Below are 14358 nucleotides of genomic sequence, written 5' to 3'. Positions count from 1 at the left end.
TTATAAACTCTTGTAAGTAAATATGCAATAAACACTGTTATGCAGTTAATAAGAAGAAATCTATAAATTTGTCCTCAGAAAAAGTATTGCTTCTGTCAGATCCTCCTTCATGGATGCCCTCAAATCTGATCTAATTATTTTTAGAGCAGAGAACCTCTCTACACTAACTTGGGTTGGTGGCAAAGCAGTAACCACTCGGGCAACATCTCTGACAATGTCAGGATACAGAGGAATCGCTTGTTGCACTGTTATTTTTGATGAACGGTCAAATTTCTCAATTTCTTCTAGTGCACATGAAAAATTCTGCTGAAATGTACTGGCTGTGTTCTTTGATGGGGATGACTCTTCTATGCGGGAACGCTTTGCACGGTCCTTGTGATCCAAATATTTTTTTAAATTAAATTCTTCATCAGTTGATGATGAGGGTGAAGATGTGGCAGGACGACCAAATTCTTCTTGTTCCTCCTGACTGTTCTGCAACCCTTTCATCCTGCTATTTCAAACAGAGCTTCTTTTCCTTTAGTTAGCTGTTGATCATCTAGAAGAATCTGATGCATTGGGTCTACATAAACAGCTGCCAAAAGAATGTTATTTTGTAATAGTAGCTCCTCTCTCCGTTTCATTGATGTAGCAATGCCACTTGCAATTAACCCTCCTCTTTGGGACAGGCGAAACATCAGGTTCTTCCACTCCTTTAAGAAAATACCTGGAGCTAAGTCCTCTGCTTGTAATTTTTTAGTCACTGTAAATGGGTGCTCTAGCAATTTTTCCAGCTCAGTCACCTGATTCCACTGACTTTCATTTAGCGTCAGTTGAGGGTTAGCCATGTCTAGAAGAAAGGTTTTCAGTTCAACCAAGCGCTGAATCATTAAGTAAGTACTGCCCCATCGTGTGGCTTGATCAATAATTGCCCCTTTTCCAGCACGTCTCTTCAAAATTGAGTCAACTTTAGGGGTTCTGGCAACAGTAGCCAATTTTCTCACCTTGCCAATCAGTGCAGCAGCATGTCCTTCTTGCAGACTGTCTCTTATAGCCAGCTGTAGCGTATGCACAACACAGCGCATGTGATGAATGAAAGAACGTATTGACACAGTTTCAACAAGATCATCTAAACTATCATGTTGCTGTTCATCTGAAGCAACTTCAGTTTGCTCCTCAGTTACAATACTGTGTTCCTCTATTTCAAACATTTCTGTGTCTGTGGACCCAGAATGTTCTTCTAGCTGCTGGTCACCATCATTACTCTCATTCATTGGCTTAATAGTACTTATCATATTTGAAGCATTGTCAGTTACGACAGAAAGAACTTGCTCTTTTTTAAGTTCATAGTCTTGCAGAACCTTTTCCACCAAGACCTGTAGAAACTCACTGGTGTGATGAGCTTTGGTGTCTTTTACTGCCAATGTCTTGGTAACTATTTCGTTTTTGTCACAAACAAATCGGACATTGATGGCAAAATAGTTCACTCTGTGACGTGTGCGGGCATCCATTTTAAGAAACAGAAAGCGTCCCTTGAGAGTTTTTTTAAGTTCTTCCTTTTGTTTCAAAGCTTCTTCGATTACTAATTTTCTAATACTCTCTCTCCAGAGAAACACCAAGCTTGCGGGCCATTTCCCCATTCAGACACACAAAAGCTGGTCGTGAAAATAATGAAATAGGCACACTATCCTTTACAACACGCTCTATGATTTGTTTTTTCAATGTATCTACTGTCATTGTCACAGTAACTTTGTCACTGACAAAATATCTTGCAACTGATGGCTGCAAAGTTCTCTGCTCCTTTGTTTGGCTGGAAGAGCTGGGCACTGGTTCATTGGTTTGGATGCAGTCTTTCTCATCCACTGCTTTCAGTACTTCTGGATGAAAGCGCTGTAAATGTCTCTTTAGATTAGAAGCTCTGGTAGGAGCATTTTTATCTTTGCCTGAATATGCACTGATCTTGGCTTCACAGCATTTGTTTTTGTCTGGATTATTTGTCATACACTGACAGACATAATGTTTTCTATCTTGAGTGATGGTGAAATGTTCAAATACAGCTGATTTAATGTGACGCTTCTTTGACATTCTCAGGTTTTTAATTCTGCATTCACAATCCAAATGACAATTGTTTTTCCTAAAAACAGTTGTACAAAATTATTGCCAGGTCGTACAACTGATATAGTGGTCAGTAATACTGTTATTCCTCATGTACTCACAGTTAACTGATGCAAAGTTTGTTGAAAGGATAATACTTCTTACAGTCTTCCTCTTCTGAGTAGCAGCTGTGAGATGCTTGGAAGACGCACACCTAGTAAACATCTAGTCTAGAGGAGGAGCTTTACTACTAAGAATTTGCAACACATTTTCAGTTTCATACATTGTAAGTAGGGGGGTTGGGGCAGCATGAGGTTAACCAAGTATAAGATTAGATAAGGGCAGTGGAGAACAGTGACACACAAGAAGTAAGAAATGTCTATCTCCAGCAGAACTGCTTATCACTGTTGTTCATAGTTTGATAGAACATATATATTTGAGTAACATTTATAAAATTCATATGAAAGTTCAATTATGAAATATTAATACATTTTTTTTAAAGTCGGAGTCGGTACATTTCTACCGACTCCAACCAAAACTAACTCCAACTCCGACTCCACAGCCCTGGTCAAAAGTGGCCAGTTTGGGGGGGCGTGGCGTAGGCTTGGTGCAGACCGGACATGTGGTTCTCCAGCTCCTAGACGCTAGTTTGAGACTTTTCCTGCTTTTTGTGGATAAATCACCCACCATCAAGCATATCACCATAGACCTGAGCCTTACAGTGACATCGGGCACCCGAAAGCTTCCCTCCAGGAGACAGCAGAGCAGATCCCTGCACCTGGTACCTGAGGCCTGACGGCGCAGCGCAAAAGTACCTACCAGACCCCTAAGGAGTGAGACCGCAGCCAACACAGAGAGGTGAGGAATACTGGTATCACACGACATAGCCGCAGCATGAGGGGACCCTGCTCACCCCCTCCCTCCCTTCCTCCTTCCCCATCATGTACAAGAGTCCCAGTCTAGTGAAAGCAGGAGCGCCATCTTATCTTACCTCTTGTTGATTCCGACGAGCCCCGGTGCTGCCGCCCCTCTGAGGTCTCATGCTGGACTGTGTTTACAGGACAGGGGAATTCTCCTCTTTGACCGACCGTACCCCTTGTAGCCGCCATTTCAAAGGCGCCAAATCCTCCATTTTAGTAGATATTGTCACTCGGACACTTATCGTGTGCTGAGTGATCTTTGCTACCGTTGAGAATCCGCTGCAAGCACCATTCCTCATGTTATTATGCTTAAATCCTGAAAATATAAAAACTTGTGGCGCTACATTCTGTTTTCTAACTTTGGACTGCCAGGTTAATTTTCAGGGGCTACACTGACCTCTGCTTTTTTGGTGGATTTGCAAAACAACATAGAGGCTTGCTATATCTTATATACACTTTGAGGCTGTGTGCCCACTATGCGTTTAAGCGTTTCCGCAGCGGCAATTGCGTCACAGAAACACTTAAACGCTAGGTAGAAGGTCTGCTATGTTCCCCAATGATAATCCGCATGTGCTGTGCACATGCTGCAGAAATTTCCGCTGCAGATTATCATTGCGGAAAAATCCGCAGCACTACCAATTATTTTGCGTAATCGCTGTGTTTTCGCCGCCATTGACTTGCATTGAATCGCTTAATATCCGCATGACTACATGTACACATGCGGATATTAAGCGATTCAATGTGCGGATGGTACCCGGGTCTGAAGAAAGAAGACTCTATTCCAGACCCGGGGACGGGTCATGCGACCGCTGACGGCAGGTCCTTTTAGACCATCGCGAGCTGCCGGGGATCCAGGACGCATCACTATAGAGACCGGGGGCCATCGGAAGGTGAGTATAATTATTTTTTATTTTTTTACCATTCTTTTACTATAACTTGGTCACATTATATAAATCCATGCCGGTTGCATGGATTTATAGTGTGACCAAGTTGTCAAGCACTTTCCAAGTGATGCTAAATTTGCTTGGAAAGCGCTTGACAAACCTGCATGTGAAATTGCATGATCAAAACACTTCACTAAGGCTATGTGCCCACGATGCAGAAATGAAGCAGAACATTTCTGCAGCATTTCTGCATCTCCCTGGCAGAAAAAACCAGGGAGATTGTGCATGCATTTTTCCTGCGGATTCACATGCGTACCCACATGCGTTAACGCATGTGTTTCCGCATGCGGACTGACAAACACTTTCCAAGCGATAGCATCACTTGGAAAGTGCTTGTCAACTAGGTCACACTATATAAATCCATGCAAAAGGCATGGATTTATATAGTGTGACCGTAAAAATAAAAAAATAAAGCTACACTTACCCCCGATTCCCCCGCCGCATGTGCTGTCGCGCTCGTCCTGGCTTCTTCCGGGTTGCCGGCATCTCGCGAGACAGCCTGCGGTCACATGACCGCGACGTCATCTCAGGTCCTGGAAGGTAAGCGCTGCAGGGGCCGCCAGACAGGTGAATATAAACTTTATTATTTTATTCTTTTTTTTACAGGTACAATGGTACCCAGGTCTGGATGAGTCTTCTCTCCTCCAGAAGTGGGTACCATCCGCACATAGAGACGCATATAATCCGCTTGTACAAATGTACAGACACGGATTCTATGCGTCTCAATGCGAGTCAATGGCGGCGCTTCCGCAAAATTAATGAACATGCTGCGGATTTATTTACGCTGCAGAAACGCTGCGGAAAAATCCGCAGCATGTGCATTGACATTGCGGAATGCCATTGGGGACCATGGGGTGCGGATTACCATGCGTTTTTGATGCGTTTCCGCTGCGGAAATTCCGCAGCATAAACGCATCGTGTGCGCGCAGCCTTACGCTTGTCCCTGGCAGGAAAAACGCATGTAAAATCCGCATGTGTTTTTTCTGCCAGGAAGATGCAGAAACGCTCAGGAAAAATCCAGAGCATTTCTGCAACGTGGGCACTTAGACTAAACAAAATAACTGGTTCTACCCACCTAGATAAACATCAAGGATACGAGCATCTATTTCTCAACTAAAGACAAAATAACAGCTACTACATGCATCTCCATCTGAAAAAATATATTCCAAACTAGTTTATTCAAAAACGCCAACCTCTTGCTGAGTAATATTATGCTTGTTCTTCGGCTACTAACTTAAATTTCAAGGAAATGCTGCAGTCTCTTGCCTTTCTGCAGACTTGCAGCTCCTCAAAATAACAAAACAGCAATGAAACTTTCTATGACCCAAGTGAAACCTATATATAATTGCTGAACTTATCCTCCAAGAGAAACGCAAGGACACTAAGGCTGTGTGCGTTTTTTAAGCGTTTCCGCAGCGGCAAAAACGCTGCAGAAACGCTTAAACGCATGCTAGAAGGCCTGCCATGTTCCCCAATGATAATTCGCATGTGCTGTGCACATGCTGCGGAAATTTCCGCAGCATGTGCTGTGCACATGCTGCGGAAATTTCCGCTGCGGATTATCATTGCGGAAAAAAATGCAGCACTACCAATTATTTTGCGGAAGTGCTGTGTTTTCGCCGCCATTGACTTGCATTAGAACGCGCCAATTCCGCAAGACTGCATCTGTACTTGCGTAATTGGCGCATTCTAATGTGCGGATGGTACCCGGGTGTGGAGGACAGGAGACTCTCCTCCGGACCCAGGTACCATTAAAAAAAAGCTGTAAAAAAAGAATAAAATAAATGTATACTTACCTTCTGGCGGCCCACGCTGCGCTCCTCCTTGCTTCCTGACAGTTCGCGATGGAATGAAGGACCTGCGCTGACGTCAGAGTCATGTGACCGGTCACCCGACACTGACGTCGGCAGGTCCTTCACTCTACCGCTGCCGGCAGCCGGGACCGAGCGAAGCAAGACAGCGCGGGCCATCGGAGGGTAAGTACACTGTGTGCAGAATTATTAGGCAAGTTGTATTTTAGAGGATTATTTTTATTATTGATCAACAACTATGTTCTCAATCAACCCAAAAGACTCATAAATATCCAAGCTTAATATTTTTGGAAGTTGGAGTGGGGTTTTTTTTAGATTTGGCTATCTTAGGAGGATATCTGTTTGTGCAGGTAACTATTACTGTGCAGAATTATTAGGCAACTTAATAAAAAACAAATATAATCCCTTCTCACTTGTTTATTTTCACCAGGTAAGCCAATATCAGTGCACAAAATTTAGACAAACATTTCTGACATGCAAAAACAAAAACCCAAAAAAATAGTGATCAATATAGCCACCTTTCTTTATGATGACACTCAACAGCCTTCCATCCATAGATTCTGTCAGTTGCTTGATCTGTTTTCGATCAACATTGCATGCAGCAGCCACCACAGCCTCCCAGACACTGCTCCGAGAGGTGTACTGTTTTCCCTCCCTGTAGATCTCACATTTTATGATGGACCACAGGTTCTCTATGGGGTTCAGATCAGGTGAACAAGGGGGCCATGTCATTATTTTTTCTTCTTTTAGACCTTTACTGGCCAGCCACGCTGTGGAGTAGTTGGATGCATATGATGGAGCATTGTCCTGCATGAAAATCATGTTTTTCTTGAACGATACCAACTTCTTCCTGTACCACTGCTTGAAGAAGTTGTCTTCCAGAAACTGGAAGTAGATCTGGGAGTTGAGCTTCACTCCATCCTCAACCCGAAATTGTCCCACAAGTTCATCTTTGATACCAGCCCATACCAGTGCCCCACCTCCACCTTGCTGGCATCTGAGTTGGAGTGGAGCTCTCAGCCCTTTACTGATCCAGCCTCTGGCCCACCCATCTGGCCCATCAAGAGTCACTCTCATTTCATCAGTCCATAAAACCTTTGAAAAATCAGTCTTAAGATATTTCTTGTCCCATTCTTGACGTTTTAGCTTATGTTTCTTGTTCAAAGGTGGTCGTTTTTCAGCCTTCCTTACCTTGGCCATGTCCCTGAGTATCGCACACCTTGTGCTTTTTGATGCTCCAGTAACGTTGCAGCTCTGAAATATGGCAAAACTGGTGGCGAATGGCATCTTGGCGGCTTCACGCTTGATTTTCCTCAATTCATGGGCAGTTATTTTGCACCTATTTTGGCCAACGCGCTTCTTGCGACCCTGTTGGCTATTTGCGATTAAATGCTTGATTGTTAGGTGATCACGCTTCAAAAGTTTGGAAATTTCAAGACTGCTGCATCCCTCTGCAAGACATCTCACAATTTTGGACACTTCAGAGCCCGTCAAATCTCTCTTCTCACCCATTTTGCCAAAGGAAAGGAAGTTGCCTAATAATTAAGCACACCTTATATAGGGTGTTGATGTCATTAGTCAACACCCCTCCTCATTACAGAGATGCACATAACCAGATTTACTTAATTGGTAGTTGGCTCTCAAGCCTATGCAGCTTGGAGTAGGACAATATGTATAAAAAGTATCAAAGTGATCAAAATACGCATTTGCCTAATAATTCTGCACGCGGTGTATATATTTATTTTCTTATTTTTTACCATTCTTTCTGTCACACTATATAAATCCATGCCGTTTGCATGGATTTATATAGTGTGACCAAGTTGACAAGCACTTTCCAAGTGATGCTAAAATCGCTTGGAAAGCGCTTGTCAACCCGCATGCGGAAATGCAAGTGAAGAACGCTTCACATCCGCATGTCCCTGGCAGGAAAACGCATGTACAATCCGCATGCGTTTTTTTCTGCCAAGGAGATGCAGAAACGCTCAGGAAAAAATCCTGAGCATTTCTGCATCGTGGGCGCATAGCCTAATTCCACTTAACTTATTCAACATCTGCAAACACTTTGAAGACACTTAATATCTCATAGTTAAATTCTACAGTCTATCTTGGCCAACAACATAAGAAAACGGACCTCCACACTTGAGATGCCGGCATAAATTAAAGTATGAACAGGTGGTGATATCTTCCTCTACACTCTCACTATTGTCACTTCAGAATGGTCAAAAAAAGATCCCGAGTCTAATTTTTTGTAAACAGGGAGAACGGAACATGTTTTTTAAAAAATAAAAGCTATCTATTCCTCAAAAGCCCTCAGAAAACTGCTTCCCATCTATCAACTCGAGCCTCAACAGCTGACACACTCTAGTAATGACTAGTGTTGAGCCACCCCCGTAGTGTTCGGGTTCGGTTCGGTTCGTCGAACACCGGGATGTTCGAGGAACTGTTCGTCGAACACCTTAGAACACCGTCGAACACCGTTAAAACCAATGGCAGGCAAACAAAAACACATAGAAACACATAGAAAACACCTTCAAAGGTGTCCAAAAGCTGACAAACTGCTCAGAAGACGCTTTCTTTAAAAAAGCCGGCCGGCAATTCAGCAGCTGCATACACCGGTACCCGACAATTTAGACAAGAAGGAATAGAGCCTCACACATAGATTAGATAGATAGAAACATGTCAGTCACATATATATGAAGTACAGTGATAGTGTTGGTTACTGTACTTGTCATTTAGTGTAAAGGATTTATTAAAAAAAATAATAGTGTTTTCATGCACCGTCTCTTTAAAAAAGCCGGCCGGCAATTCAGCATCTGTACCCGACAATTTATAACAGACAGAATAGAGCTTCACACATAGATTAGATAGATAGAAACATGTCAGTCACATATATATGAAGTACAGTGATAGTGTTGGTTACTGTACTTGTCATTTAGTATTAAAATAAAGGATTTATTATTAAAAAAAATTGGCGTGGGGTTCCCCTTAATTTTAGTCTCTAGCGGAGGTTAAGCAGACAGCTGGGGCAGATGTTTGAAGCCTGGGAAGGGGGTAATACCCACGGAGCTTCCCAGGCTACTAATATGAGCCCCCAGCTGAATACATAGCCTTTACTAGCTATTAAAATGGGGGACCCCCCCAAAAAAATGACGTGAGGTCCCCCCTAATTTAATAGCTAGCAAAGGCTAGGCAGACAGCTGGGGGCTGATATTAATAGCCCAGAAAGGGAGCCATGAATATTGGCCCCCTCCCAGGCTAGAAACACCAGCCGTCAGCCGCCCCAGAAATGGCGCATTCATAGGATGCGCCAATTCTGGCACTTAGCCTCGCTCTTCCACGCTGCCCTGTAGCGGTGGCAGGGGGTAATAGGGCTGGGGTTGATGTCAGCTTATAATGCCAGCTGACATCAAGCCCAGGTTAGTAATGGAGAGGCGTCTATAAGACACCCCCATTACTAACCCCATAGTCAAAGTTAAAAGAAAACACAAACACCCAGAATAAAGTCCTTTAATTGAAATAAAGACACAATCCTTTATTGTTCTAAATTAAACCATACTTACCATCACGCCCATTCCAGCTGAAGCCAACGATCTCCTGCAATAAAAGAAAAATAATAAAGCAACATCATCCTTACCTTTCCATGGTTCCCACGACAGCTTCAGCTCTGCTACATCGAGATGACAGGCTGGACCGCAGCAGAACGCTGCCATCCAGCCTGTCATCCCGCAGACACTGAGAAGCGCAGGCATGCTTGCGCTCTGCAGTGTCTGGCTGTGACGGCATAAAGATGAGACGAGTTCGTGTCCAATGAACTCGGCGCACCTCATGCACGTCACTGACAGCGTGGGAAAATTCTCACGCTGAAGCGCTGAGTGCAGGAGAATTCTCCCACGCTGTCAGTGACGTGCATAAGGTGAGCTCATGTCCAATGAACTCAGCTCACCTCCTGCACGTCACTGACAGCGTGGGAGAATTCTCCTGCACTCAGCGCTTCAGCGTGAGAATTCTCCCACGCTGAAGCGCTGAGTGCAGGAGAATTTTCCCACGCTGTCAGTGACGTGCATAAGGTGAGCTCATGTCCAATGAACTCAGCTCACCTCCTGCACGTCACTGACAGCGTGGGAGAATTCTCCTGCACTCAGCACTTCAGTGTTAGAATTCTCCCACGCTGAAGCGCTGAGTGCAGGAGAATTTTCCCACGCTGTCAGTGACGTGCATGAGGTGAGCCGAGTTCATTGGACATTAACTCGGCTCATCTGGATGCCCTCACAGAGAGACACTGTGGAGCGCAAGCAAGCCTGCGCTTCTCAGTGTCTGCGGGATGACAGGCTGGATGGCAGCGTTCTGCTGCGGTCCAGCCTGTCATCTCGATGTAGCAGAGCTGAAGCTGTCATGGGAACCATGGAAAGGTAAGGATGATGTTGCTTTATTATTTTTCTTTTATTTCAGGAGATCGTTGGCTTCAGCTGGAATGGGCGTGATGGTAAGTATGGTTTAATTTAGAACAATAAAGAATTGTGTGTTTATTTCAATTAAAGGACTTTTTTCTGGGTGTTGTGTTTTTTTTAAATACTTTACTAGAAATTCATGGTGGTCATGTCTAATATTGGCGTGACCCCATGAATTTTGGGCTTAGGGCCAGCTGATAATGCCAAGCTGGCCCTAACCCCTTTATTACCCAGTGAGCCACCGCATCAGGGCCCTGGATGAGTTGGGTACAGCGCCAGAAGATGGCGCTTCTATGAACGCGCCATTTTCCGGGGTGGCTGCGGACTGCAATTTGCAGCGGGGGTGGCCCAGAAAGCTTGGGCCTCCCTGCGCTGCGGATTCCAGCCCCCAGCTGCATAGTTGTAACTGGCTGGACACAAATACAGGGCGAAGCCCCACGTCAATTTTCTTTAAATTATTTCATGAAATAATTAAGAAAAAAAGGGCTTCCCTATATTGTTGTGTCCGGCCAGGTACAAATAGGCAGCTGGTGGTTGGGGGCAGCCCGTTCCTGCCTGCTGCACTTGACTGGACACAAATATAGTGCGAAGCCCCACGTCAATTTTTTTTTAATTATTTCATGAATTTCCTGAAATAATTAAAAAAAATTGAAGTGGTGCTTCGTACTATATTTGTGTCCAGCCAGGTACAGCAGGCAGGAACGGGCTGCCCCCAACCACCAGCTGACTATTTGTACCTGGCCGGACACAACAATATAGGGAAGGCCTTTTTTTCTTAATTATTTCATGAAATAATTTAAAGAAAATTGACGTGGGGCTTCGCCCTATTTTTGTGTCCAGCCAGGTACAACTAGGCAGCTGGGGGCTGGAATCTGCAGCGCAGGGAGGCCCAAGCTTTCTGGGCCCCCCTTGCTGCAAATTGCAGTCCGCAGCCACCCCGGAAAATGGCGCGTTCATAGAAGCGCCATCTTCTGGCGCTGTACCCAACTCATCCAGGGCCCTGGTGCGGTGGCTCACTGGGTAATAAAGGGGTTAGGGCCAGCTTGGTATTATCAGCTGGCCCCAAGCCCAAAATTCATGGGGTCACGCCAGTATTAGACATGACCGCCATGAATTTCTAGTAAAGTATTTAAAAAAAACACAACACCCAGAATAAAGTCCTTTAATTGAAATAAACACACAATTCTTTATTGTTCTAAATTAAACTATACTTACCATCACGCCCATTCCAGCTGAAGCCAACGATCTCCTGCAATAAAAGAAAAATAATAAACCAACCTCATCCTTACCTTTCCATGGTTCCCACGACAGCTTCAGCTCTGCTACATCGAGATGACAGGCTGGACCGCAGCAGAACGCTGCCATCCAGCCTGTCATGCCGCAGACACTGAGAAGAGCAGGCATGCTTGCGCTCCTCAGTGTCTCGCTGTGACGGCATCCAGATGAGCCGAGGTCATGTCCAATGAACTCGGCTCACCTCATGCACGTCACTGACAGCGTGGGAAAATTCTCACGCTGAAGTGCTGAGTGCAGGAGAATTCTCCCACGCTGTCAGTGACGTGCATGAGGTGAGCTCATGTCCAATGAACTCAGCTCACCTCATGCACCTCACTGACAGCGTGGGAAAATTCTCCTGCACTCAGCGCTTCAGCGTGAGAATTCTCCCACGCTGAAGCGCTGAGTGCAGGAGAATTTTCCCACGCTGTCAGTGACGTGCATAAGGTGAGCTCATGTCCAATGAACTCAGCTCACCTCCTGCACGTCACTGACAGCGTGGGAGAATTCTCCTGCACTCAGCGCTTCAGCGTGAGAATTCTCCCACGCTGTAAGTGACGTGCATGAGGTGAGCCGAGTTCATTGGACATGACCTCGGCTCATCTTTATGCCATCACAGAGAGACAATGTGGAGCGCAAGCAAGCCTGCTCTTCTCAGTGTCTGCGGGATGACAGGCTGGATGGCGGCGTTCTGCTGCGGTCCAGCCTGTCATCTCGATGTAGCAGAGCTGGAGCTGTCCTGGGAACCATGGAAAGGTAAGGATGACGTTGCTTTATTATTTTACTTTTATTGCAGGAGATCGTTGGCTTCAGCTGGAATGGGCGTGACGGTAAGTATGGTTTAATTTAGAACAATAAAGAATTGTGTCTTTATTTCAATTAAAGGACTTTATTCTGGGTGTTTGTGTTTTCTTTTAACTTTGACTATGGGGTTAGTAATGGGGGTGTCTTATAGACGCCTCTCCATTACTAACCTGGGCTTGATGTCAGCTGGCATTATAAGCTGACATCAACCCCAGCCCTATTACCCCCTGCCACCGCACCAGGGCAGCGTGGAAGAGCGAGGCTAAGTGCCAGAATTGGCGCATCCTATGAATGCGCCATTTCTGGGGCGGCTGACGGCTGGTGTTTCTAGCCTGGGAGGGGGCCAATATTCATGGCTCCCTTCCTGGGCTATTAATATCAGCCCCCAGCTGTCTGCCTAGCCTTTGCTAGCTATTAAATTAGGGGGGACCCCACGTCATTTTTTTTGGGGGGGTCCCCCATTTTAATAGCTAGTAAAGGCTATGTATTCAGCTGGGGGCTGATATTAGTAGCCTGGGAAGCTCCGTGGGTATTACCCCCTTCCCAGGCTTCAAACATCTGCCCCAGCTGTCTGCTTAACCTCCGCTAGAGCCTAAAATTAAGGGGAACCCCACGCCAATTTTTTTAATAATAAATCCTTTATTTTAATACTAAATGACAAGTACAGTAACCAACACTATCACTGTACTTCATATATATGTGACTGACATGTTTCTATCTATCTAATCTATGTGTGAAGCTCTATTCTGTCTGTTATAAATTGTCGGGTACAGATGCTGAATTGCCGGCCGGCTTTCTTAAAGAGACGGTGCATGAAAACACTATTATTTTTTTTAATAAATCCTTTACACTAAATGACAAGTACAGTAAGCAACACTGTCACTGTACTTCATATATATGTGACTGACATGTTTCTATCTATCTAATCTATGTGTGATTCTCTATTCCTTCTATTCTAAATTGTTGGGTACAGATGCTGAATTGCTGGCCGGCTTTTTTAAAGAGACGGTGCATGAAAACACTATTATTTTTTTTGATAAATCCTTTACGCTAAATGACAAGTACAGTAAGCAACACTGTCACTGTACTTCATATATATGTGGCTGACATGTTTATATCTATCTAATCTATGTGTGAAGCTCTATTCTTTCGGTTCTAAATTGTCGGGTACCGGTGTATGCCGCTGCTGAATTGCCGGCTTTTCATGTTTCTCTGTGAGCACAGTTCCCATCGATTTGGGCAATCACTCTAATGCCACAACCACCATGGCTGTGGCATTACAGTGAGTGGCAGACAATCCCTGCATGATTGGTGCTCTAAATAGCACCAGACATGCAGGACACGCTTTTGGTGCACGAACAGTTATCGAACATAACCTCGAACAGCCGAATTTTTTGCAAATCGTTCGGGTTCGTCGAACAACTCGAACACCGCCCAAAACAGCTCGAATTTGAGATTGGCGAACAGTTCTAGTCGAACACCGCTCATCTCTAGTAATGACGACTCAAACTCTGACTCTCACTCATCTGTCCCAGTGTCAGTCTCTGTCGTTCCTTTAAAAAAAAAAAAAACCCTGGCACAAGCAATGCAACCAATGCATCAGGAACTGTCGGGTCTTAGGTCAGATCTTAAACAAGTAGTACATCGGGTTGAATCCCTTGAGTCTGTGCAAACTGACCTACTAGATTTCTCTGAAACTTTAAAAGATGAATGGACCAACATAAACATCAACCGAACTCTGCTATGCTGGCCATAGAAGACCAAGAAAACAGGAGCAGGCGCAAAATAAAAGGGGTCCCAGAATCCTATGCCCCTGACACCTTGAAGACAATTACTAAGGAAATATTTGCCTCTATAATAGGTTCAGAAAGGCCTGAGAATATTATCGAAAGGGTTCATAGAGCCCTAAGACCCAAACCTAAATCTTCACACCTCCCGAGAGACATAGTCTGTGGTCTACTGAGTTTTGTTGACACCTCAGCCATATTAACCAAAATGAGAGCATTATCTCCATTATCCTACAGTAATAAAGAAAATTAAAATTTTCCTGGCGAAGAGGAGGAAAATCGAGCCATTACTTGAT

The sequence above is a fragment of the Phyllobates terribilis genome, unplaced genomic scaffold (assembly GCF_046119375.1).
Source record: "Phyllobates terribilis strain yellow unplaced genomic scaffold, ASM4611937v1 Scaffold_4__5_contigs__length_816908805, whole genome shotgun sequence".
Lineage (NCBI taxonomy): Eukaryota > Metazoa > Chordata > Amphibia > Anura > Dendrobatidae > Phyllobates > Phyllobates terribilis.
Note: the sequence above shows the minus strand (reverse complement) of the source record.